At 37.7% G+C, this 27139-nt stretch overlaps 1 protein-coding gene across 8 annotated transcripts in view; it reads left to right on the top strand.

Moving 5' to 3' along the window:
• The window catches only part of ZNF385B (zinc finger protein 385B), a 401761-nt gene that overhangs the window by 260582 nt on the left and 114040 nt on the right, over positions 1-27139 (top strand). Inside the window, exon 1 of one of the 8 annotated variants that reach the window (XM_044242455.1) lies at positions 16324-16460. The exons of the other annotated variants lie outside the window; for them this stretch is intronic. The gene's annotated coding sequence lies outside the window, so the exon portion shown is untranslated. Of the gene's footprint in view, positions 1-16323; positions 16461-27139 lie in introns of those variants that run through there. 8 annotated transcript variants of the gene reach the window in all.

Below are 27139 nucleotides of genomic sequence, written 5' to 3'. Positions count from 1 at the left end.
AAGGGAAATGGGGTCTTTCTAAAGAGATGGATTGTGTAGCTGGTTGTGGGGTGCTCTCATAACAATTAAATAATAGCTTTGGAGAAGGGAGTGGATAGAGGCTGGAAGAATTTTGAGGAGTATAATAGAAAAATCCTAGATTGCCTGAACAAACTCTTAGAAATATGGTCATTAAAGATACTGGTGGTGGGGGCGCCTGGGTGGCTCAGTGGGTTAAAGCCTCTGCCTTCGGCTCCGGTCATGATCCCAGGGTCCTGGGATCGAGCCCCACGTCAGGCTCCCTGCTGAGCAGAGAGCCTGCTTCCTCCTCTCTCTCTGCCTGTCTCTCTGCCTCCTTGTGATCTCTGTCTGTCAATTAAATAAAATCTTAAAAAAAAAAAAAAGATACTGGTGGTGGAAGTTTAGTAGGGAATGAGGAACACATTATTAGGAAATGGAAGAATGGAGACCTTTGTTACATAGTGGCAAAGTTGAGTGGAATTGTCTCTTTCAGTTATGTGGAAACCAGAACTTGGGAAAGATGAGCTGGGATATGGAGGTAAGGAGATTTTCAAGCCAAGTGTTAAAGATGTGGCCTGCTTCTTGCTACTTAAAGTAAAATGCAAGAGGAGTGATATAAATTGAGGGAAGAAAAGGAAACAGGGCATGAAAATTTGGGAAGTTCTCAACCTATTCAGATGACAAAAGATGCTAAAACTAAGACACCTCTGAAAGAACAGAACAGAACTGGAACTAGAAAAAAAAGCCAAGAGTGGCTCTAAAACTTTTTGCTGAAACATTTCAAAGATCAGATGATCAGTGTTCAGTCATAAAAATTTAAGACTGTGCCTCATAGCTTTTCGCCATTCAATTAGAGAACTTCAAGGAATCTGTGTTGCCCTCACCCATCTCAACAGGAGCCAAAGACAGAGAAGGAGTTATCTCAGAAAAACCTGTGGATATGTCTAATAAAGAGCACTGTTGTATCATCCATAAGAGACACAAAATTTGGGGGACATCTGGGTGGTTCCGTTGGCTAAGTGTCTGCTTTCAGCTCAGGTCACCATCTCAGGGTCCTGGGATCAAGTCCCCTGTCAGGCCCTGCGTGGCTTGTACAGAGCTCTGCTTCCAGCCCTGCATTCAGCAGGGAGTCCGCTTCTCTCTCTCCCTCTCCTTCTGCCCCTCCCCTGCTCATGTTGGCTCGCTCTCTCTCTCAAATAAATATAATCTTTAAAAAAAAAAGACAAAATTTTTAAGAAAATTTTATCAACAGAAACACTACCACTTAGAACTGAAAGGAACAAAAAGAATGAAAAGTGAAAGGACACTGATGGACCCCAAAATTCTATTTACTGGAAGTAAGCTACCATGATTTGGCTGCAAACATATGCTACTGTTTGCAAAAAATAAAAATAAAAAAAGAGACTTCTGAGGGGGCAGAACTGAGATCCTCTGGATAGGAGTACAGCCTATTCAACACCTTAATGTCACCCTTGTCAGACTCTCAGCAAAGAACCTAGTAAAACCCACTCAGACTTCTGACCTACAGAATGTTGCAATATTATGGGTGCTGTGCTAAGCCAGTTAGTTCATTTGGTAACTTGTAATGCAACGATAGAAATCTAATACAAATATTAATAACTAGAGAGCCACTAAAAGATTCTAAAGAGTGGAGTTTATGCAATTTAGAAGAGAATAAAGTGGTTCCATAAGGTTTCCATATAAATTCACTTCTAAACTCTTACAAATGTTTGCTCTGAAAACAGTTGTTCAAATGCTATATTGTTCTGTATGCTTTCTATTAAGTTACAAACACATAAATTTCTGACTCTGGGAACTCCCTGGTTATTTTCTACTTCAAATTTGTTAGTGTGCACTTAGTGAACACTAAGTCTCCCCTTCAGAGATTTAGCTGTTCATCAGTCACTGTGGAATCTCTTACCTTTCTTGTGCACCCACTGATATCATTTCTTGAATTGTTTACTCTGTATAGAAACTTTATTTAGCAACGTGAACCTGAAGTATTACTACAAAGTAAAAGTCCGGTTGGGAAAATTTTGTTTTCATTGTACAAGAACATAACTTTAAGTCTCCAAATGAATGTAAATGGCATGGCCTACATTCTAAGAATGACGAGATCACCACTCCAAAACATACCAATTTGATTCATATTGTTTTCCTTAATAGCAGCAAAAGAAGGTATAGGGAGATAGGAGAGGGATTTGCATAGCGTGCCAAGAATCTGCTAAATTGTTGGAGAAAAATGAAAAGAGGCCAAGGTGGAAGATGAAAATTCTATTTCATAGGAGAAAATATGTTCCATTTATTGTTTTTAATTTTGAGGAAGGAAATGAGCAATTTTGAGTTCTCACTTTAAGGGATAATGCATTGGTTAGGGGTCAACTGCAGGAAACAAGTTCATTTTAGCTAATTCCATAAGAAAGGGATTTATTAGAACAATTTAAATGACTTCCAGAATATTTGGGATAGTTGAAAATCACCTAGCTTGACGTTCTGGATATGACTCTCGGCCTGTCACAGAACATGGCTTTGACAAGGAGCAGCTGTTACTGCCACAATAGAGAAGTTTCAACACCTTGTTCCTCTGCTGCTCTCCAAGGCATCACAACAGAAGCCTGAGGCCCTAAGTCTCTTTGCATGTGACCTAATTAAGCATTCAGAGTTGGTGGAAGCAAAATCCTGTCTAGAACCCTAGCAACAAGAGCATTCAAGAAATGTAGTTTTTAAGATTTTTTTTTGGAAAGAAATAATAGGACAAGGTTGGTATAGCTGTGAAACAACCACAGAATCCCCCTTGAGGGCTTAATATTTAAATCAAGAAAGCCTAGGAAAGCCATTTCCCAGAGGAAGCCAAATTCTGTGTTTTGGAGGTAGTAATGAAAAGGTCAGATACTTAAAGTATCATTTTTCCTTTGAATCCTTCTATATTCAGGTTTTAGTAAAATATTTTAAATCGTTTTCATTTTTGACAATGTGAAGTGTCAATACTAAACGAAGATGAAAATCAGGTTATTGTTTTTCACTGGCACTTATTTTATGCTTAATGAAATATACTTTATCATGTTATAGATCTCCAAAGTCTGCTAGTCATTTTTAACATATAAGAAGAGTTCGCCTATGTCACCTGAGACAGTGGCTTTTTTTCATGGTTTGTATAAGATACTGTTGTCTTGAAATGAGAATCCTACTTAACAAGCTGCTTTTTTTTTTTTTTTTTTTTTGGCATTATGCCTCCTCTTTATCTGAACTAGCTTCAAAAATGCTATCATCAAAAATAACATCAGCTCACAATGGGCTTACAGCAGTGATGGTGGTTTTAGTAACTGAGTCAACCTTAGGCCAAGTGCCATAAGCTGGCCTGAGTCATATGTTAGCGTATTATTTTCTGTGACTTAGGTTCAGAACACTGGGGCTTAGATATAGGCAGACACAAAGAAGACTAGAAACCAGTAGTGGTGAATAATGTCTTCCCTGCTGTAACATACGCAAAAAAGTAGGTATTATATAGTGTTTGTGGTTGAGTTAATAATGACTTAATGAGTGTAGCTGTCATTTAGAGCACTGGATACTTCATAACAGCTTTGAGTATTATAATTCACAATTGAAACCTGACAGAATTAACTACTGCTTATTCTAGTATTTATTTAAATTTATTTGTGTGACTGACAAATTAAGTTGAAATTAGAGCTGCTTAATAACAATAACAGATTAATTCCAACAAACTGCTAACATATTATCAGTAGGCTCAGGGCTCAGAGGAAAACAAGAAGCAAGTAACTGGAATGGCAGGGTGAAATGTTTTTCATTGATGCCCATTTCCAGCAACTGATCTTGTTTTCTTTTGGTCTTTTCGTTCCTTTTGCCTGCTTTTCCCTTTCAAATTTGGAGGAAATCTGCCTGGTTGTTTTATCCCACCCTTTCCTTTGCCATCATTACTTATGGTCCTGGAGGTAGATATTGTAGTTTGGAGAAGGTAACTACTGCACGTGTGCATTTTTAACTTACTGGCAGCAGACGGGTTATGAAGCAAGATAGGTGTAAGTAAGGGGACCGTCCATCCCCATTTGCTTGGGACTGTCCCAGGTTGTGCCTATTAATAGCATCCCCTTTCATTCTCAAAACTGTTCTCCTTTTTAGATAGCAAATTAAGCGATCACCCTAGTAATACCTAAGATGGGCTAAAGAATGGTATAGAGAAATGTAGGAACTCTTAAAAAACAGGTTCATGGCAGTTGAAATTTGGGTAGAACCAGTTAATCTTAATATCTTGTTAAAAATAGCAACGACAGACTTGCCTTTTCTCATATTGGGGTGTCTGTGCCTCTTCAGAACTTTGTTATCTTTTGGGAGTGCTTTCAAATGTTCCTGTTTAGATGCATGAAAATTGAATTACCTAGATTCTTGTAGAACTTTAATAAGTAAGAGGGTATTTTCCATTTGGTAATCTAAAAAAATTCCTAAAACAATTCTCATGGAATTATAGTTCAGAAATATAAATGGATGTTTAATAAAATGTATTCATGATGGATTTGTAAAAAAAATTTTCAGGGATACTATTGTTGTTGGTAACTTTGGGTAAAGAGAAAGTATTTAAATGGAAAATATTTGAAATGTTCAGCAAACAGAATAAAATTAATAGAGTGGAGACTTTTTTAGATACTCTAATATTCTTTTTCATATATAATTTCTGAAGGTGATTTTCTGTTATGTTTCAATGTTTATTATATTTTTAAGAAAATACTTCTTGCCCCAAACCAGGTTTTCATTCCCATTAATAGCAAGTAATTCATTTTTATCATAATTGAAAGCAATATTAATATTTTAGAGACATTTAAATGAATCCAGACAAGTTATTTCGTTTGTCTTCCCTTCTAACAATAACTTTTTATGGTGGGTTGAATAAATAAATAAAGCTCACTGCAAAGACCTTGGTTTTAGAATTCCCAAGTAGATTGTAATAGATAGTTTTCCCATATGAAAATTCAGTGTTCACCTATAATATGCTAAATATAAGGTTGCAGGGATTTTTGAGAAGCCTTTAGAGCCTGCTATCAATAAAAAAAGACACCAAGGAGTAAAATACCTAATGATTAGGGCTGCCAAAAACCCTCCATGAGCACTTTAGACATACAACTTGCAATTAGAGCTAACACATTTTCAGTTTCATATTTTGTTACCTTGTTAATAATTAACATAATGCAACAACTCCATCTGGACCATGAAATAAAAGAATGTAATTCCAAAGGAGTTTTTATAGTACATTTCTTTTTTCTGTAAGAAACATTATACAAAGATCTTATAGTGTGTTTTTGTTCAGTATTCTTTTTCCCAATTACTAAATATTACCACTTTCATGGGTGGGGAAGTCCACTATGGGTTTCTGCTACTGTAAAGATAACATGGGGTTAATCACAATGTCATGCTTTCATTCTCCATGTTTTAATGAGGTGTACTTATTGCCAAAGGAAAGCATTCTATGAAAAGAGTAGAGTCCATGTTATGATTGTAATGACTGAATTTGTGTTTTAGCCATCCAACATACTGAGGCGATTAAATTACAGTGGTCAGTGCTATACTTATGAGTTACTAAAAATGGCAGTTACTTAAGGAAGCAGCCCCCCCCACCACAATAGACATTATGTTTGCCTGTATGAATACAGGAAAAAGGTGTAGAGTGCTCTTAAACTGCATCACTGCTAGGAGATCTAAATTTTCTAGACCATGAAAAGGGAAGAAAGAACAGAGAAAGAGACCAAAACCTGTCAAGTCTCAGATCTGTGTCCTTTTTAAGCCAATTCATACCTTTATTCTTCAAAAATGGCATATATATGTATATATACATATATATATACTTACATATATGTATTTTTTTAATTTTAAGAAAGATATTGTTCCTGCCTACTTTGTAATCACAAGACACCTAGTCACAGTGCTGCTAATACCATGACATTTTCTGTTGCACAGGCTCTGGGTCTTGTTTTCCACTAAGAAAAAAGAAAATAATCTTATACTTAGAGTCACTGGAGCAGAAGAGACCTAAGGGTCTGAGTGGCCTTATAGAATGGACACTGGAGGGAGACCTGAGATTCAGCCTGTAACTCTGACCCTTGACAAACTACTGACAGGCTCTTCCTGTGCCTCAGTCTACCTATTAATGAAGTCAACCCACATATTCCATGATAACCGATTTATGAGGACATGAAAGAGGTAGTAGACAAAATTTATCTTAGGAACCTCCAAGGAGAACCCATTCTTAGTGTTAAGTATGCAGAGTAAAATATAAGCCAAAGCAAAAAGAAAAGGGCCAATTGATTTACTTTTCACCCTAAAGTTCCACCAGGTGCTAAGGCACCATCTGGGGAGAACCGTCTTGAGATGCTTCTGCAGTTAGCCCTCTGTAGGGATGATTATTATGACAAGTCTTCTAAGAAAGTATATAGGCAAAGAAGTATTTGCCCTGCCAACCCCCTGCCTCCCACTGGGTTCTGTCTCTGTGCTTGGGAGTCCTATTCATAAGGCATGTACTATTTATTAATAAGCATGTAAAAGTCTCAGAAGGGAGACAAAAAGGAAATATAAAAAAGAGAGAACTAAAGCTGCTATTTATATAAAAATAACAAAGTCACAAGTAAAATAAGGGGAGGCTTTGGGCTGAAACCCCATGCATACATTGTCTCATATAATCCCGTGAAACAAATTTCAATGTAATCCCTATTTTACAGTGAGAAATCTGAGACACCGATAGGTTCCCTCACTTGCCCAAAGTCTACTGAGGTTGTGGAAAATGAGGTCAAACCCCAGGAGGCTATCTCTAGGATCAGTTCTTTCTCTCCCACAATTCTGATAATACTCACAGAGGGACATCATCTGTTGATGGAGATCATGGTGGCAGGAGGAGCTTAGGTGACCACTCTAGGGTCATACACAGACCCTACACAACAGCAAGGATGTTAACCTTGCCCTTTCTAAATATGTGGTTTCCTCTATACTGTGTTACATTTTTCCTCATTTATAATTTTTGTCCTTGTGATGACAGCATAATGAATGTTAAATAAAAATCTAATTATAATTAGCTATCTCACAAAAGGAAAATAAGCAGGACTAGCCATAAGTAAGTATTCACATCATAGTAACATCCTTTTCTTCATATGGGTTAGTTACGTAGCTTTCCATAAGAATCAGTTCCTGTTACCAAAGTGGACTGGTTTCACAATTTTAAACCTCTGTATTCCAGTAACTAGCTAATGGTGTCTTCATAACAATCTTCCTTTTTTATTTGTGGAGCTACTCTGGTAAGGTAAAACTTGGTTAATTATTTCTAAATTCTCGGACCCGACAGTAAAACACCCTTCATGTATCAGATCCAGTGTTGATGGATATATACAAATAGGAAATAGATATAGAATCTGGGCTTTGACTAGGGTAGGAGAGAACTGCCTTTTCTCTTCCCCCTCTTTGGGGAGCACAAAATTGCTGTAAATTAAAGAAATGCCAGTACACCTTCCCACTTCAGAAATAAATGTATGTTCCCTCTTTTTTTAACCTCCTTTTGTTCTTTTCTTTGCTGCTCTCCTTTCCCTGTGCAATGTGTGTGTCCAGGCAGCTCTGACTGGTTTGGATTTGGTAGGAGAATGGACAGGAACCTGGACCATTCAAGGCACAAATGAAGCCAGTTAGTTAGAACTGAGTTAAGCCCCCTCTTCATTTTATGTATGCCATTGAACAACTAGAGGATAAACTATGATTTTTACTTCCTCCTGGGCATTAAGTCTGAGAGGAAAACTATAAAGTAAAAAGAAAATTCAAAATTGAAGTTGACACACCTGTCTTAATTCTTCCCAAGTTGCCTGAGTATGATTATTTTCAGAGCTTCTTTTTTCCTGTAAATATATGGGGGTACCAGTCAACATATGGAATTGCTCTAGATGATAGAAATCTGCCTGAAAACTAAGACAAAAATATGAAGAGTATCAGAGAGTCTGGAGGTATTGGGTTGGATGGGAAGATCTGAAAGCCTAAGGTAAGATGAAGACAGAGCTCTCTGTAAGGGGTTTTCAAGAGCTCCTATCAATTTGTGAAATTTTTCTTCCATGTTTAGCCCTCAAGCTCAGTTCTACTGGATCATCACATTTTGCTTTTCAGATTCACCACCATTGATGGTGAGTCAGGAACATCAGCCATGTATAGAAAGGACAATGCCTTATAACATTTCAAGATGGAAAAGAAAAGATTTTCAGTCACTAGGCAGGCTGACCTCGGGGCTGTCAAGCAAATTACACCAGCCCAGAGTGTCTGCTCAGAGAATCACTGTGGCATAGCAGGTGATGAATGAGTGGTTTTCATGGCCTCAGGCTCCTTCCTGAGAGAAGAGACTAGGTTGGAAGATGATTTTAGCAACTGTGGTAGGTAAATCTGACAGAACTCAAATACCACCTCCTACCTGTCTGCTTGCATGAGGAATGATGGCAGGACTGGGTCTTGACTTGTGGGATGTTGCATATAAAGATGAGAAAAATCATCTTCCTCATTCATTCCTCCTCTTTGAAATGACAATCTGCCCAAGCAGAAGAGGATTTCTTTATATCGCAAGTTTTGCTGATCCTGAGAAAAGAGCCTGCAAAATGCTGGCCTTTCCAATAGAGGTTAGAAACTGCCATTGACAAAGTGGCTCTCAGTTTTTTCACCTCAGCTCAGCGTGTCAAGTCTGTTTATATTCAAGTACCATCAACTCCTGAAGGAATATGAAAGACCACTTTATCTTCTGAGAGAAACTAAACATAGTGCAAGTTTGTTTTACTTCATAGATTTAGAAATGGAATTTATTATTAGAAGAAACCAAAAGTTGAATATTCATTAGCATCCTAGATCCTCTTTTGAGTAGAAGACTTGAAAGAAGCCTGGGTTTGGAGGGAATTTTTTTTTTTAATCTTTTCTTTTTCTGTTCTTTTGAGGCTGATGTTAAGCTCTGCCATCTGGAGGACCTGTGCATCTTAAACCTCTTTTAGGTTTGAAACCTAAAAACCTTTTAGGTTTAAAAAAGCCTCAGCTCTTTCGGGAAATTGTTTTTGCTTATGTTATCTGAACAGCAGAAATTGGTTTCCATCTCGCATAGTCTCTGCATTATTAAAATAGAGCTTGTTGTGCAGAGTTTTATGGACTCTTCAGGGCCTTTACATATTAATGTTATATACTAAGAACTATTAAAGCATTCCAAATAAAACATATTTACCAGTTAAATGTTCTGTTTTATTTGTGAATAAATGAATGAGAAGGACAAGCTAGTTATCTCTATGGACATGTAGGGGAAAAAAAAACTGTAACCTAATACAAATTTATTCTGCTCAGATCTGGCAACTTAAATCACACAATTCCAAGAGACACTAGAATTTATTAGTCTCTTTTTGATTCTTATCTTTAAACAGCAAAAACAAATAAACAAAAACAATTTCAACCTACTACTAATTATTGATGTATGAAATACGTATGGGAAATTCTTCATTCAAGACAGGTTTTTTTTTTCCTTCTGTCAACAAGAAGAATGTGGTAGCACTTAGTTTGTCTTCAGCTGATACCTACTTTCAGATTTTGAAATTTTTGAAAATATCTAACTGAATGCTAACTGGTAAAGTCAAGCAGGTTGAAGGGGCAAATAGAGAAAAAGGTGAGAATAAAATCAAATAATACATCATTTTGAAACTATCTAGCCCACTCTTCCTCTCAATCAGAAAAAAAAAAAAAGTGTTCTCATCAAGTAGTCACTTAAATATTCAGTATTAAAACATTGTTCAACCAAGTTAGCAAACCACAAAGTTGGGCCTTGGTATCTCTCTTTTCAAACAGATGAAGTATTAACTGGGACACTGCTAAGAGCCCTAGTTTAAAGTCCGTCCACAGCTGCTGTTCCCACTCTGCCACTCATTAGATGGGTGACCTTGGGTAAGTCCTTTAACTTCTCCAGGCCTTTTTCCCTCATTGGTAGTAATAGAGGCTTGGAGTGGATTCATTCAACAGATATTTACTGAGCTCCTGATAAATAGCATGTTTCAGTGAGACAGAAAATAATAATAATAAAAAGCAGCCCCTGTCTTCAAGGAGCTGAGAGTTCAATAGAAACTCACCTATAAAAACTAATGCATGCAATAAAGCAGTTTGATACTATTACAGAAATTTGTATTAGGTATACAAATATAACATACATTTGGGAGGGTACCAAAAGAGGAGTGGTCATTCCTATTTGGGGTCAGATGAGGGAAGACTATTGACTTAGACTTTAAAGAGAAGATGTTTGAGCTGAGTTTGAATATCATTCTCTAGATGAGTAGGGGATGGAGGTCTAAGAACACAGGCCTGTGGGAGGAAGTCAGTATAAAGCCTCAGGATCTAACAGATGTCCTGTACAGCTGGAATATAAGGATGAAATGAAATATGCAAAGGACGCTGGAGCAAATGGAAAAGGCTTTATCTGACATAAGGATTTCTGAATTTTGTGAGAAGCCGTGACACAAGTAATTCCAAGTAGAACTCAGGAACTATTCACATATGTGCTCTAGAAAGATCACTCTAACAAGGTATGGCAAAGGCTTGGAGAGAGCAAAGATTAGAGGTGAGGAAGCCAGTCAGGAAACCATCTAGAGGCACACAGGAGAGATGGTGACAGTGTCAGCAGAAGCTATGGAGTCAAGGGCAAGAACTATAAGACATGAGGAAAGTGATTCATCTAAAATCACTGAGTGGATGAGGAGTAAGGAAGGAGGTAGAAGGTCTCTAAACTCCCTGTCAGCTTTTGTCTCCCATGAGTCAGTTATTCCGACAGCTAGATCAAAACCTCTCAAAGGAAAGACTTTCATAAGCACATTTAATGATAAAATAGTTTTAGAGATTTTATATAAAATGACTTATTGCTCTAAATTCTTGCTTTTAGACTATTGGAATATTGGGGTTTTTAAAGGGAAATCTGTATAGTTAGCGCCCAGTGAGTCGGGGGTTATTGATTCTTTGTTCAGAGGATATACCTTAGACAAGTAAAGAGCTACTGTAAAGTCACCCGGAATCATGTGGTATGTTGTGAAGAGGCAAAAACAATCCAGTTGCGCTTACATTCAGAAATTCTATGAGGTAGCTTAATGTAAATACCCAGGAGACTCTAAGAGCCAAAAATAAGAACAGAGTCTATAAGTAATATCCCTAGCTAACCTGATGTCAGAACTCATACTTAAAATTCTTCTTATCTGTCCCCACTCACCTTTTTGACTCTGGGTGTGTTTGTCATTTATTCTACCATGAGCACTATCTTTACATGATTCCAGTGCTTTCTACAGATTTCTTGAATGTGACTCTTCTTGATACCCTTCCATCTACTCCAGCCCACTGGGAGCTGGCTTACTACCCAGAACATATCAATAACGTGGCTCTTGCGAAGGCCGCCGTGTCTAATCGCCAACTCCACTGGGTATGTCTCACCCTCATCTGTTTGACCTTTATGCCATTTTTATGAAACTCTCCCTATGACATCATGATCACTCTTATTTTCCCTCACTCCTGTCCACATTTCCACTGCCAGGCCCACGGCCTCTCCACTCTCCCTGGGTCATTTCATCTACACATATGGCTTCTATATGTAGATGGTATTCATTCTCTGACCTGAGTCAAGCCCCTACCTTCCAGAAATGAAAATTTAACTTCCTATTGGACATCTTCACCTGGTTGTCCCTCAGGTAACTCAAATTTAACACATCCCAAACTGAATTCCTTCTCTTCCCAATGGTTGCCCGTTCTGATTACAGTCTCTTACCTTCTCCGGACTAGATCTCTCTATTCTTCTGTAGGCACATGCAACTTTTCATAATTCCCTTTTTTATACATACCTCCCATTCCAAACATGCTCGACTACCTTTATTCCCCCAGATGTATTGTATGCATTAAAAACTCTGAGTTTTTGCACATGCTCTGAAGGCCTTCTTGATACACATATAAACACACATATAATTATTTACTTCATCTGGCTACACTTCATGAACTTTCAAGCCACTGTTAAGGATTTACTTTCTCCAGAAAACTTTTCTGACCCAGGTCTTTGTTGTCAAATGCCCATTTTTGTGGTTTTGTGGTGGCTTGTACTTTATTACAGTAGTTCTCAATGACGGAAGGGAAAGGGGAAGATATAGAAGGTGGAAGGGTGATTTTTACCTCTGGGGGACATTTGACAACTGGTATTTGACATTCCAAAGTGTTTGGAGACACTTTCAGTTATAACAAAGGGTTAGGGTTAGGGTGCTACTGACCTCCAGTATGTAGAGGCCAGGATGATGCTAAACATCCAACAAGGCACAGATCTCCCCACAAAGATAATCCAGTACAAAATGTCATTAGGGCTGAATTTGAAAAACCCTGTTCTGTTCTTTTTTTTTTAACATATAATGTATTATTTGTTTCAGGGATACAGGTTGTGATTCATCAGTCTTCCACAATTCCCAGCACTCACCATAGCACATGTCCTCCCCAATGTCCATCACCCTGCCACCCCATCCCTCCCACCCTTTTCCCCTCCAGCAATCCTCAATTTGTTTCCTGAGATTAAGAGTCTTTTACGGTTTGTCTCCATCCCTGGTTTCACCTTGTTTCATTTTTCTCTCCCTTCCCCTATGATCCTCTGTCTTGTTTCTCAAATCCCTCATATCAGTGAGATCATGTGATAATTGTCTTCCTCTGACTGACTTATTTTGCTTAGCATAATACCCTCAAGTTCCATCCGCATCACTGCAAATGGCAAGATTTCGGGGGTTTTAATGACTGCATAGTATTCTGTTGTATGTATATACTACATCTTCTTTATGCATTCATCTCTTGATGCCCATCTAGGCTCTTTCCATAGCTTGGCTATTGTGGACATTGCTGTAATAAACATTTGGGGTGCATGTGCCCCTTCGGATCCCTACATTTGTATCTTTGGGGTAAATACCCAGTAGCACAATTGCTGGGTTACACGGTACCTGTATTTTCAACTTTTTGAAGAACCTCCATACTGTTTTCCAGAGTGGCTATACCAGCTTGCATTCCCACCAAGAGTGTAGGAGGGTTCCCCTTTCTCCACATCCTCATCAACACCTGTTGTTTCCTGACTTGTTAATTTTAGCCGTTCTGACTGGTGTGAGGTGGTATTCTGTTCTAATTGCATATTTATTTTTTTGTTTCTCCTACTGAGCTACAAGCTTTTGGAGAACAAGAGCTGTGTCTTATTGAACATTGTATATGCAAGAAGTAGCAAGTTGTTTGGCATACAGTAGATGCTCAGTACATATGAATGCATAAGTAGGTGGGTAGAGTGATGGGTGGTCTGAATGGCTTCCCATTCTAGCCCAGTGAGAAAAATCTATAGTTATATGTGGGTTGAGAACAGTAAGTTTGAGGTTTCACTCCTGAATTTGCCCTGATGCCATTTGTACCATTTGAGGTGCTAACCATGAATGAAATGAGAGGACCCAAACTATGGATGCACATTACTATTTTGTTGCATACTTAAATATATATCATTTCATTTCTTTAAGTATTATCTCATATTACTTGTTGAGTGAAATAAAATGATATGTGTTCATACCCATTGCTAGTAATCAACATAGGTCTTGGTACCTATGATGAATAGGACATTTTAGCATGCTGTGATGGGAAAGCACAGTTTGGCTTAAATTCCAGTTCAGTTTTTTTTTTTTAAGATATTATTTATGTATTTGTCAGAGAGAGAGAGAGTGCGTGAGCACAAGCAGGGGAGAACAAGTAGCGGGAAGTGGCAGAAGGAGAGAGAGAAGCAGACTCCCGGCTGAGTAGGGAGCCCGATGTGGGACTTGATCCCAGGACCCTGAGATCATGACCTGAGCCAAAGACAGATGCTTTAGCAACTGAACCACCCAGGAGTCCAGTCCCAGTTCGGTTTTAATATTGAGCTTTGTAAACCTATGCATGAGTTTTAGTGCCATTGATCTTTAGTTTCTCAAATTTGTTTTGTCTGGATGATGATGTGAACTAAAGCATATAAAGCACTTGGTACACAGTGCTCTCAACAAATCTTACTTCCTTCTGCCTCTTCTCCAAACTACCTATTAGGAGTTGCATTTGACTCTGAAACAGAGCCCTGATAATAATGGCTTAAACAGATAGTTTATTTTTTCCCACACAAAATAAGTCTGGAGGTCTGTAATCGGGTTTGCCTGATGCCTCCACAAAGTCATTAAGGAATGCACTGCTAAAGTAGGGCCCGGATATTCCAAATGCCTGCTAGAGTACCAGTCACCATTTCTGTGTGCCAAGCAGCAGATTTGAGGACAGAATGAAGATGGGGATGATCTCTTTTAAGGAACCTTCCAAAATGCATTCTGATAGAGTGAGTATGCTTATAATATGTAAGTCTTTAAGACCTAGCATCTTGAATATAAAAGATAGAAATAGAGTATTTAAGAATTCATTTTACCATTCTATACGTAAGATTATTTTATGGCCTATAAGTCCTGTGCATATGTGTGTGTGTATATAAATGTATTCCCAAATAAATTTACTATAGTTTAGTATAGAATTACACAAATGGGGCTTATCTCAGTAGCAAGAAGCACACCCAATATATTCCAACAAACAGAAACAGGAATCCTTAGAGATCAGGATTAACATCACTAGTGACAAGTCATACTGCTATCATTTATCCCTTGGTATACAATGATGAAAAGGGCACTTTACTTAGATATTCTAAACAAACTCCAGTTCAATTCTGAAAAAAAAATATTGGACAACACCAAATTGAAGGACATTCACAAAATAGCTCCTCAAACTTGTCAAGGCCATGATAACAAAGGAACAGCTGAGAAACAGTCATAGACTAAAAGGGATCAAGTAAGCTTAAGAAGTAAATGTAATGTGGTAGTCTGCAACTGGATCCTGTACAGAGAAAGGAAATTAGTAAAACAAGCAAACCAAAAACAAACAAACAAACCCCTAAAAACCGAAACCTAGTGAACCTGAATATATTCTGGATTTAGTTGATCTTACTGTGCCAATATTGGTTTCTTCATTTTCATAAATATACTCTGGTAATAAGATGCTAATATTAGAGGGAACTGAGTGAGGAGTATATGGAACTCTCTGTATCATCTTTGTAATTATTCTGTAAATTTGCAATTATTCCAAAACAAAGTTTAATTTAAAAATGTGAATTACTGGTGCACATTGAAAGCCTGTCACATTCATGTGTATAGGATATTACCTACAGTAGCTGCATTCGGGTAGTCTCCGTGCATGTGGGGACTTCATCTAGATTCTTTCCTCTTGTTTCCCCCAGGATCTAAAGAAGTACCTGACATAGACTAGGCACTCAGTACATGTTTATTAAGTGGTGAGTGAATGCACGTATGGTTCTTTCTGAGAACAAATTTATGTGTTAATATAAGGATAACATTAGGGAAGAAAATGCATTCCAGAAAAGCTGCTGATCTGTTTCTGAGTTATTGTGTTTTTTCCGTGTATTATTTTGTAAGTTATTTGAACATTCTGACCAGCCTTCCATGTCCTAGTCCTGGAGAATCAACATACATTTTCTGTATAATTTTTTTCCAATGCAACATTTTTTGAGGAGTAGGCCCTAGAAAGTTTGGTAACTGTTAGGCACTTTATTAGAAAAATAGGGGTTTGTAGCAGTGATTCTAATTCAGTGAAACTGAAGACTTTTTATAATCCCATCAGATCAATAGATCGGAGATTAGAAAGCTGCATAATACTGATTTTCTATAAATTAGTAATTTTCTCTCTATTAGTATTAAAAAGATCTAATGGGAAAGGCATTTGATTAAAATCCCAGCTTACCGCTTACCACCTGTGTGATTATAAAGAAGTTCTTTAATCTCCCTAAACCTCAATCCTCTAATTAAACTGGGATAGTAATACCTCACAAGGAATATGTATGATCCTCTATTAGTGAAAATACATGATAGACTACTGTAACAAGAGCCCAAGAGCACAGTGGATTTCACACAACAGAGGCTTGTTTTTGTCTCACCCAACAACCCAGAAATGGTATACCGGCTCTTTCGGGGGCCAGGCGCCTCCATTTTCTTGCGTAGCCACCTCTGGTCTGCATTCCCTTTTTTGCATGCTCAGCTCACCACCACATCCACATTCCAGGCCAGCATTGGGAGGAAAGCTAGAGGAAACACACCTTGTCGGCTAAGGGAATGACCCGGAAGTTATCATTTCAACTCGCAGCTCATTGGCCAGAACTTAGTCATGTGGCCCCAGCTAGCTGCAAGAGAAGTTGAGAAATGCTTTCTTTATCTGGGAAGCGCTAAACTAATACTCCTGGTGTCCTGGAGATTGTCAAGAAAACTAGCAGAGCCTGCCCTAAGCACCTGGAATAGTGCCACACATGGAATAAATGTTCATCTAGAATCAAATCATCTGGAAGGCGATTAGTGTGAAAGGAGCAAGTAAGTGGAAATATTTTATCAATTACACTTTGCATTACTCAGATTTTAGGACAGCTCTTCCTAGAAAGCTATTTTTTTCATTTGAAAACTTGTCTGTCTTCTTGTAATTTAAAAATTAAAACCTTGAAATAAGGTTTATATCATCCTAAGGAAAAGAAGCTGCAGAAGTAATATTTCAATGTCTGCTTGTTTTTATGTGCAATGACTTCAGCTCACTACCCTTTTAGCTGAGGAAACCCTGGTAGATTGATTGAGAAATAGCTGTGCTCTGGTGAAAAAGAAAAAGTACAAAGTGAACTATGTTACTTGTTTTTAATGTAGAGATTCTTTCGTTTGTTCAGTTGTAAATTTGTTGATCAGAATTTTTCCACTGTTCTTTTCATAAATTCAGTTTCAAGCTTTTGGCATTAATTTATACTTACAAACATGGGACTGCATCTTTGGAACTTGTCTTATTTTTCTATTGGTTTGGTTTGATTGTTTTCCTGAGGATATTTATTATAATCTGCTAAACTTGAACAGTTTTCTTCTAGGCAAATCAGTTTATACTGAGTCCCCTTCATGCTAAACTTGCCTAGGACATTCTTACATTCCCTGGGTCCTAACTGCAGGTTGTCAGCGGCTCATGTGATCTGTCAGACCACACTCTCATCCAGCTGGCAGTTGAACGGGGCTCAGGTGCCCCTGCTTTTTGGTGATCTTGGTAACATGAGGGGTGAACACAATACTGGCTGTATTAGCTGGCTTGGGATGCCATAGCAAAATACCACAGACATAGACCAGGCACTTAAACAACAAATATTTATTTCTCACACTTCCAGAGACTGGGAAGTCCAATATCAATGTTCCTGCCAATTCAGTTTCTGGTGAGAACTTTCTTCCTGGTTTGCAAATAGCTGCCTTTTCTGTGTCCTCACATGGCAGAGAGAGAGGACACTGGTATCTCTTCCCTCCTCTTGTAAGGGCATCAGCCCTATGGGATTAGGGCCCCATGCATATGACCCCATTTAACTACCATTGGAACTATCAAACCCTATTTCCGATCTATATTTACGTTGGGAGTTAGGGCTTCAACATATGAATTTGGGGAGAATAAAAATTTTCAGTCCTTTAGCAGTGACCTCCCTTTCATTTACATTTCATTCACAAAGGGTGAATTTTTTTTTTTTTTTCTGACTACCCTGTGCCACCCTGGACAACCTCCCTAAAATTTCTTCCAGTAGATCACTCTGGCCTTCCTAAATTCTCTTTCTCTAAGGAGATACCTGGTCTAATGTCATTGTTTAGCCCCACAAAATGCCTTGGGAGTTACAAAATGTGAAGATATTACAATATAACAAAGTGATATTTGTAGAGCACTCTATAGTTTTCTTGCTTACATTATCTCTTTAATCTTCATGGCAACTCCAAAGGAATGGTTGGGATATGTTATTGGCTCTATTTTATATATTAGAAAATTGAAGTTTGGAGAAGTTCAGTAATTTCCCTAAGGTCTCAGGGCTAATAATTGATTAACACTGAGACTCCATGCCAGATCTTACAATTTCTAATTCACAGCAGACTGTATATGAGCTGGAATTGGCTCTGGAGTCACTAAAGTCTGGCTTCGATCCAAGTTCTGTCACTTATTAACAGTAACTGGGCAGGTTACTTAACTCACTAAAATTTCTCAATCTTCTCTATGACATTTCTCAATCTTCTCTATGACATGGAAAGAATAGAGTCCACCTCTTAGGGTACTAATGAAAATCAAATTATGTAATGCATAGTAATCAGTTGGCATACACCTAGTACACAGAGAAATGTTCAGAATTTTGGTTATTATTTGAGCACACATCAAATCCTATTCCATTAAATTTAACTGTGAAACCAAATTTATACATTTTATTGGAATGGATAAAATACTATCCAAATTACATACACTTTTGGCTGACCTCAAAACACTTTACAAGTTTTTAAGTGTTATAAAATTCATAATATGAGATACTAGCACCTTAATTGTCACCTGAATAACTGTCTCTGTGTGTGTCTATTTATTTTTGCCTGCTCAAGCAGCAGATTAAAACAGTTAACAAGTAGCAGGTATTCAAACTCTACTTGAAGCATGCCAATGGAATTTTTTTATCTGGTTTTGGTTTGAGGTCATTTAGTGCTCGTTAATAAAGTAAACTGAATTTGGAATTATTGTTTTTCATTTCACACCAGTAAGCCAATAAAATGTTAATAATTGTGATCAAAGGAACATTAAAGAAGCAAAGATTTAACTGCTTGAAATTTGGTATATGGAAAAGTCCAATTACGTGCAATTGTTCTCCACATTATGCTGGATTTAATCTTTACCAAAACACGTATTTTTATATTAGTCTCATTCTAAAAGCCAAGATACGTGCTAATTGTCAAATAGGTTATGTCAATCATAATGACTGCGAGCAACTCTCCTAATATGCCCAGATTTGTTGGGTCATCTAATGTGTATGTAAGGATAAATCAATAATACATTCCTTAATTTGTTTTGCACACAAGTCCTGATTCTCATACGGAGTGGTTAATTAGAGAATTTCATACATTTCTACATTTAATATGTTTATGTTTCTGTGGATATACAAGTAAGGGAATGTTTTTATTCACATAATTAGTTCTAGTTAAAGTTTCATGCAGGAGGTCAAAAAAGCTTTTCTCAGATAGGAGAAACTACACCAAACCTGGAGTTAACATACTTTGGAGCAAAGGCTATTAGCAATGTAAATGTCATTACCTCTGATTTGTGATCAGCTGAACAAATAGTGAAGGCCCAATGTGACTTTGAGGCTTCAGGAACACAGTCCAGTGACTTTGAAAGGTAAAAGCAGTGCTTCCCACCAGGTACATGTGTTAGAAAATTCTGAACTGTCTTGATTGGGAATTAATAATACTAATGACTTGAGTTGATCCTAAGTAGTTCTCAACATCTGGGCAGAGCAATTATGAATATATAGATAAGTAAGGTGTATGGTATCATAAAATCATCTTCTTTCTATGCCTCCTAGACAGTCTCAGTGTGACTACTCATATGGGCAGACACCCACGCACACCCTGCAATGGTTTTGATTTGAGAAGGCAAGATAGCCATACCTACCATAACAGTTGGCTTTGTTTATAATTGTCATAGTTTGATGATTTGGTTTAAGTTGTGGTATGTACTCAGGAAGGGGAGTTACACATCACCTTGCATATATTTGTTTTGTTTTCCCTACTAGATTCTGGAGAGCAGGGACCATGTCTCAGTCAGGATAAACACAGGGCCTGGCTCATGGTAGATCCTTAAGAGAAATACTTGAATAAATGAATAAATGGATTTGAGCTAAAGAGTGAGTCTATAGTAATTAAATGCGCAACACATAAATACAAACATGTATGAAGAATCTATTGCTGTGTAATGAACACATGCACCAACACACATATGTACACACACACACACACACACCCCATATTCAGAGTACTTTCACTAGTTAAGGAAAGTAATGTCTGAGGTGTTGAGCCAGCAGTAACATCACATAAATATGTAATTAAATAATTAGTAATTGCCAAAGCAGAAAAATGTAATAATTTCTTAATACAAAAAATGGACATAAGTTAGTTTATAAACATTATGAGAATTAAGTATACCAGCCCAAGAAAACTTACAGAAATTCAAGAACACTAACATTTGTTCATGGCCACGAGTTGTTTGGTGTGTGTGTATGTTTTTGCTGTTGTTGTGGGGTGTTTTTTTTTTTTCATTTGTTTCTAACAAAGACAGTCAGTATAGGCCATGAAGCAACTTTTTTATTCATCATTTCTTTACTGTGGGCATAACAAGTATTCATATTAGTAATTTACTAAAAATACTGAAATGTAATTATCTAAATATTTGTTAAAAACAATTATAGTTTTTTCTAATAAGAAGCTACACAACTTACAAGGTTTGGGTTTTTTTTAAAGATTATTTATTTGAAAGAAATCACAAGTAGACAGAGAAGCAGGCAGAGAGAGAGAGAGAGAGAGAGGAGGAAGCAGGTTCTCCGCTGAGCAGAGATCCCCACACGGAGCTCGATCCCAAGACCCTGGGATCATGACCTGAGCTGAAGGCAGAGGCTTTAACCCACTGAGCCACCCAGGTGGCCCACAAGGTTTTAATAAACCCTTACATTAACCTGACTTTTTTCCCTCAAGATCAGTAGTTAAAAAAGAGCACAGATCTAGTTGCCACATTTTCTATTAAAAATATACTGACAGGGGCACCTGGTTGGCTCAGTGGGTTAAGGCCTCTGCCTTTGGCTCGGGTCATGTTCCCAGCATCCTGGGATCAAGCCCCGCATCGGGCTTTGTTGCTCAACGTGGAGCCTGCTTCCTCCTCTCTCTCTCTGCTTACTTGTGATCTCTATCTGTCAAATAAATAAATAAAATCTTAAAAAAAAAAAAAAAGAAAGGAAGAAATGTACTGACATATACAGGCAAGTTTTCTGGTTAAAGTAGATACCAGCTCTATATAATTAGAGAATTATAATAAATGATCTTACAGATAGAAAGGATCTATATTTATGGATAATTTTGGCACTTGTTATTAGAGAAACTTTATGTTTCACCATGAGATTTTATGTCTGGTGTATAACCAACTTTATATTATCTACTCTAATTAGAACTAGAAGTTGCTTAAAATGGAAAAAAGGAAATTTTTCCAAGATCTCATCTGAGGAGGCAGCTTTGGCTTATTTCCACACTAATATTGGCCTTAAAAAACAAGATCCCTCCAATCCAGCTGGACTTAGGATAGCCTGCTTTTTGTCTCATGGAGTGTTCTGAAGGTCTCAGAGAATGTCTTAGTTTTTTACTCTAGAAGCCCAATGTATAGGACTTCACCTCCATATCATAATTGCATATTTGCAGGTAATGATTACTCACTACTGCCTCAATATATTTTTATATACAGTTTTCTCCTGAGTTCTTTATTCTCATATGAAGAATGCTTAACACCACCTGTTAAGAGCTTTTCCTCCAACCCTCTCCCCTAGGAAAAGGACCTGACTTTAACACAACACACTTAATTATTAATACCTCAATCAGGAAGACAAACATACTAGTGCAACAGAGATTACCAGAACAAGACAGTCCATTGAATTTACTCTATATTTGTTGAACCGCCTGAGTTTTTTAAGCCCATCATGAATATGGAATTAGAACTGGGCTCTAAATACCTCCTACCTCTTGCCCTCTTACCTGAATTATAACTCTGTTAATATGAGCATCTCTTTGCCACCAATTTTTTCCAATTTATATAGAACATATGAGTCATTATGTTTGAATTTGGTGATGGTTAAATAAATTTTTGTCTAGAACACAAAATGAATTGTGTTCATACATGTATATAGACATTTACAACATAAGGGACACAGTGGTATGGAATGCAGGTGTTATGTAGGAACACGGTGAAGGAACACTTCACCTCCGTCTGAGAGGGTCAGAGAGAGACTTTCTCTCAGAGATTGCATGGAAGGAGGCAGATCAAGTGGGAGAGGAGAGAAAAGTGTCAGTAGGAGAAATTCACAAAGGTGAGAAAGAACATTGAATGTACAGGGAACTATAAACAGATGTGTGTTGCTAATATAATGTTTGAGACAGGGATGGTGAGAAATGAAGCTCACGGAGTAGTTAGGGGTTTCATCTTGGAGGACCATGTAAGCCATATTAGTATAAATTCAATGGTGAAGGCAAAGCTCCCAATGGTCTCATCTGTGCCGCGTTCCCAACATTGTACATTGATCTGACACACAGGCCTGGTCCTTAACAGATATTATTTGGGTGGATGAAATGAAATAGAATGAAAAAAAGGATTTAAGCACAAGATGTGTGTGAATCAAATTGGATTTTTTGATAAATTGTTATAGCAGCAGCCTGAGAGACGGATCCAAGAAGAATAAAAGTGGAGTAAAGGAGACCAATGATGATGGGAAACGATGAGGATCTGAAGTAGGGCAGCGGGATTCACAGATTCACAGGATGAATCTGAGATGTATTGGAAGATTAAACCTGTACGACCTGGTGTTTTTGTGGCTCTGGCTGTGAGAAGAAAAGGAGTGGTAGGAGGCATGTGTTATGGTAGTTGCCATTATTTAATCTAAAGAACATAAGGAGAAGAGTTGTTTAGAGGAAGAATCAAGTTCAAGTGTTCCTGAAGACTTTAGAATTTAAATATCTTTCACCTTTTGTTTTAAAAATGAACCCATACACTGGGTGTGGTACAAAAATAATGAATACTGTTATGCTGAAAAAATAAAAAATTTTTAAAAAAATGAACCCATGGACAAATTCTAACAAGTTTTCAATGAAAATCTAGAACTTCAAATTTTCAAATATCCCAAGGGTATTATATTAGCATTTAAAAATTTTGATAACACCAAAACATTTTGCTATAATTAATTACCACATATCCTTCTCACAAAATGTTGGGTGGAGAGAGACATGTATTGATAGTTCATTCTTTCCTCCTTTTAGCTTTTCCTTTCTCCCACCCTCTTCCTCTGAGTTGAGCCTTCTACAGTGAAGAGGGGCTGGAATCCGCTCCCACATGGAACTTCTCAGAGTGGCCTTTGAAAGCTTCTCCAATTCACACAGGAAAGGAGCAATGCTTCGAGGCCAAGGAGAACTCCAAATAAACAGTATTTCTACTTCTGTTTCTCAATCTGGGTTTAACATTTGGTGAGGGGCTGAAAACAAATCCAACAGAACAAAGGGCCCCCCCTTCATTTGAACCTGGCGTTCAAATAACGTTAAATTTAATTTATATTCAGATGGTTAAAAATATTATTAAAATATGTAATTCTTGTACACTGAAGATTTATAAGAAATATGGTTAATGTTCTTTCTTTCTCACTCTTTGGCACTGTTCTCTTCCTGTTCTAAATACATCTTTTATTATCTCAGGATATTCTTTTAGAATGAGTAACTCCATTCTCACATTTCGGAGTTAAGTCTTTCAGCCCAAATGAGTTTGGTTTTAGACCTGGTTATGGGGGATCCAGTTGGCAACTGAATACACAGAACTGGGGCTTGGGACAGAGGCTTGGGCTCTGAGTAGTAGGCCTTAGCAGAGACAGTGCCCTGACAGGGGTCATCTGGGGAGAAGGTGTAGAGGACCACCAGCAGAAAACCAGTGGTGAAACCAGAACATCAACATACACAGAAGAGTAAGAACAGGCTTTACAGTGACAGAGCAACTTGATCAGATAGGCCAGAGAAGGGCCTGGAGAGATATATCTCAGGAAGCAGGGCTAAAGGGAAGTAGCAGAAGGAAGGAGGCAGAGAACAAGGGAGCAGGAAGCAAACCCACTTCTCTCTCATTAGCCTTGCCTCTTGAACCTGCCACCTCCACAGCCTTCCCTCTCACCCAGTTCCGCTGAACCACGAGGGAAGGTGGAAGTCCACCAGAGTTTCTCTACTTAGGTTAAGGTTTAATGCCACGTGAAGAGTAGAATTTTCTCTGTGTGCAAGACATTAGATTAGCTTTCTTTAGCATTGCTTCTATCTAGTTTGTTTATGGGCTTTGTGGCTTTTAATGGTCTTTTCCTGTAAGGAGCTACAATTAATTTGACTATAATGCGAGTGTTTCAGTAGTCATTATTTTTGTGGTTATCCAGCCGATTTTACCTTTGTTTACTCAGGGATATTTTTTTGTTCACTCTGCTCCTTGTTCAGGATGTAACAGATAAATACCTTGCTCAGAGCCAAACAGAAATAGTTTAGATTCTGCTTCCATGGACTTTCTACTTTGTTGTTTGCATTAAGAGAACTAACAATTTTAAGAAGGATAAACAGAAAAGTCTGTTTTATTTTTCAGTGTTTGAAGTAAGGACAATGCTGCCTGTCTGATTCATATCGGTTCTGGTCTCTATTTTACCCACAGACAATGAGGCTCTGTTGCCCCCTGAACAGATAGTGGCTTAGACATGTTTTCCTCACTGCAAAATGCAGTTTACATGCAAACCGTTAATCTTCGGAGGCATTCTCCATTGTGTTAATTTTTATTTGCCCGTTTAAGTGATCTTTTTTTTTTTTTAAGAGCTTTTTTTTTTTCAATTTATTTATTTTCAGAAAAACATTATTCATTATTTTTTCACCACACCCAGTGTTTAAGTGATCTTAAAAATCATTCCTTTTGGTTCATAGGGATCCTGGTCTGTATAAGGATAAAATAAGATGGATCTAATAATGCTGTAGCTTTTATTAAGCACATGTCAAAATTCATTATAAACCTTCTTTCTGTGACATTTTGGTGAGTTTGTTTTGATTTTGTTTCTTTTATTTATGAAAAAACTAAGGTATAAAGAAATAGAACTTTATCGAAAGCCACATAGGCAATAAATGTGAATAACCTTGGTAATGTTGCCGCAACAACTTGGCTTTTTCCTCTGTGCTTGCTTAAAATATTGATAGAGCCCCTGAAAGCTTTCTCATCCATTTTTCTTTTTTTCCTTACATAGTATTGATTTCTGGGTTTTTTTCACCTTAAAAATTCACACAGCACAATCGCTAAGAAGTTCAGAAGTAACTTTCTTAAATTTGGCTTTTTCACCTAAATTTTAGATTTTTTTTTTAAAGACCTAACTGTACTACATATGATATGGCTAATAAATAATGCAGACAATGTTCATCAATATTGAGCAGAAAGATACATTTACTTTTGAAAAGTTTGTTTTCAAAAAACTGAACCCATCCTTTGGGTTTTTTGCTTGTTTGTTTTTTGTTTTTGTTTTTGCTTTTTTCTGATAGCTGCTAACTTCATAAAGGATTGTTAGTATATCAGTTGATGTTTAGTCTGGCAAAATAAAAAATAAAATTGCACTTTTCCTTTTATCTGAAACTAAGTACTATTTCTTAAAATTTTCTTCTGGTATAATTAATAACCCATGTGAAATTCCTGGAGATTGAGAAAAGACTACAACTCAGGTGTATGGATAAAGATTAATTTCTATCATTGATGTACTATGGAATGCATGTGTAAAGTCTGAGAAGATATGTTCAGGAAGGATGTGTATTAGCCATTCGCTAAGTAACTTTCTTCATCTTTAAAGGATCAATGTTTTTTGGTTAACATCAAATATTTGAGAGCAAAATCTTGACAGACTGACTAACTCTGAATCCTTGCTGTAATATTTGAGACCCCCCCCAAATCCAACATAACTGAAAATTCTGAAACATTGTCATTTATTGAATAATCCTGGTAACTTTTATGACAGCAAAGTATTTAAAACAAATGATGATCTTTACAGAGGAATTATAAATGCAAGCCTCGTCTAAGAATTCCCTTTCTCCTGGTTGTTGCTCGTCCACCCTTCTTCCTGATGGTGGCAGGGCACAGTGGGAAGAGGAGACCCCCAAAGTCTTAACAGGTAGGCCTTCATTCTCAGCCTCAATGTGTGGTATCCAAAGATGAAAATCAAAAGCTGTGACTTGCTCAGAAACCAAATTCCCCTTCAAGATTTCACCTCCCCGTGTGTTCCTTTTCTGCGATTGATCCCTCCATCTGCCCAGGCTGGGAGCTTCACTTTAGTCCACTGGAGGTTAACTTCAGATCCCACCAGTGATCACATCCTCCTGATTCTACCTCTTTCCTCAGTCTTCTCACTACAACTTGACCCGGAGGCAATTCATGCTAAAACTGTCCCTCCCCTGAATTGCTGTAATGCCTGCTATTCGGACTTCTTTGCACCATCTACCCTGCCCCTCCCTGCCCCCTCTCCTCCAGCAGCAACTCTGGTATATACACATAATCCATATTTCAACCATTGATGTCCTCATATAGAAGTCTTATCACGTCATGCCCCTGTTTCCAATCTACCTTTGACTCCCCATCACATTTAGGTCAAACCTGAACACGTTTCCATGACTTCTAAGACCTGGCTTGGTCTTGTTCCAGTTTATCTCTCCAGGAACATTTCTCACCCCAGAAACATACTTTAGTCACTGCTGAAATTCCTTCAGTTCAGGGCACGATGCTTGCGCTGGCTACAGGCTTCACCTGCTGTGTAATCCCCTCTACTTAAAACAAACATGGAACCAGCTCTTCATCTCCTACTTCATTCCTACCTTTTGCCCAGGTATATCCTACTCCAGGTTTTCAGTTTAGACCTGACTTTCTCAAGGAAACCTTACTGGACACCTGGTGAAGAGTTTCGTTCCCTCAGCATAGCTAGTAATTCTCTGTCATCACATTGTCATGCTGTGTTTTAAGTGCATTTATTTTCAAGCAGAGCTGTCACATGAGGGCAGGGACTGAGGGTTTCTTGTGCATTGTTCTCTACATAGTACCTCTATGGCTTCTAATCAGCCCTCATTACATGTTAGATAATAGATTTCATAGATCATAGGTCTATAGATCATAGATCATAGATCATAGATGGGTTTGATACTAAGTTATCAGTAAAAGCGGAGTAAGGAAAATAGAAATCAAAGCAAATATGGAGCCATAGCAAAGGGATACAAAGACCCAGAAAGCTGAGAAGGAATAGCATCGGGAGGTGGAAAAGCAGACAGGCATGTGTTGTCTTGTCCCATGATATGCAAGCCCTGAGACAAGGATAAAAATTGATGCCCATGTATATCTATTATAAACTATTATAGTTTAAAATCAAGCTGTTCAGCTGCTCAGTAAAGTATATTTCATA

Source organism: Neovison vison, chromosome 3, assembly GCF_020171115.1.
Source record: "Neovison vison isolate M4711 chromosome 3, ASM_NN_V1, whole genome shotgun sequence".
Classification (NCBI taxonomy): domain Eukaryota; kingdom Metazoa; phylum Chordata; class Mammalia; order Carnivora; family Mustelidae; genus Neogale; species Neogale vison.
Note: the sequence above shows the minus strand (reverse complement) of the source record. Positions and strands in the feature narration are given on the sequence as shown.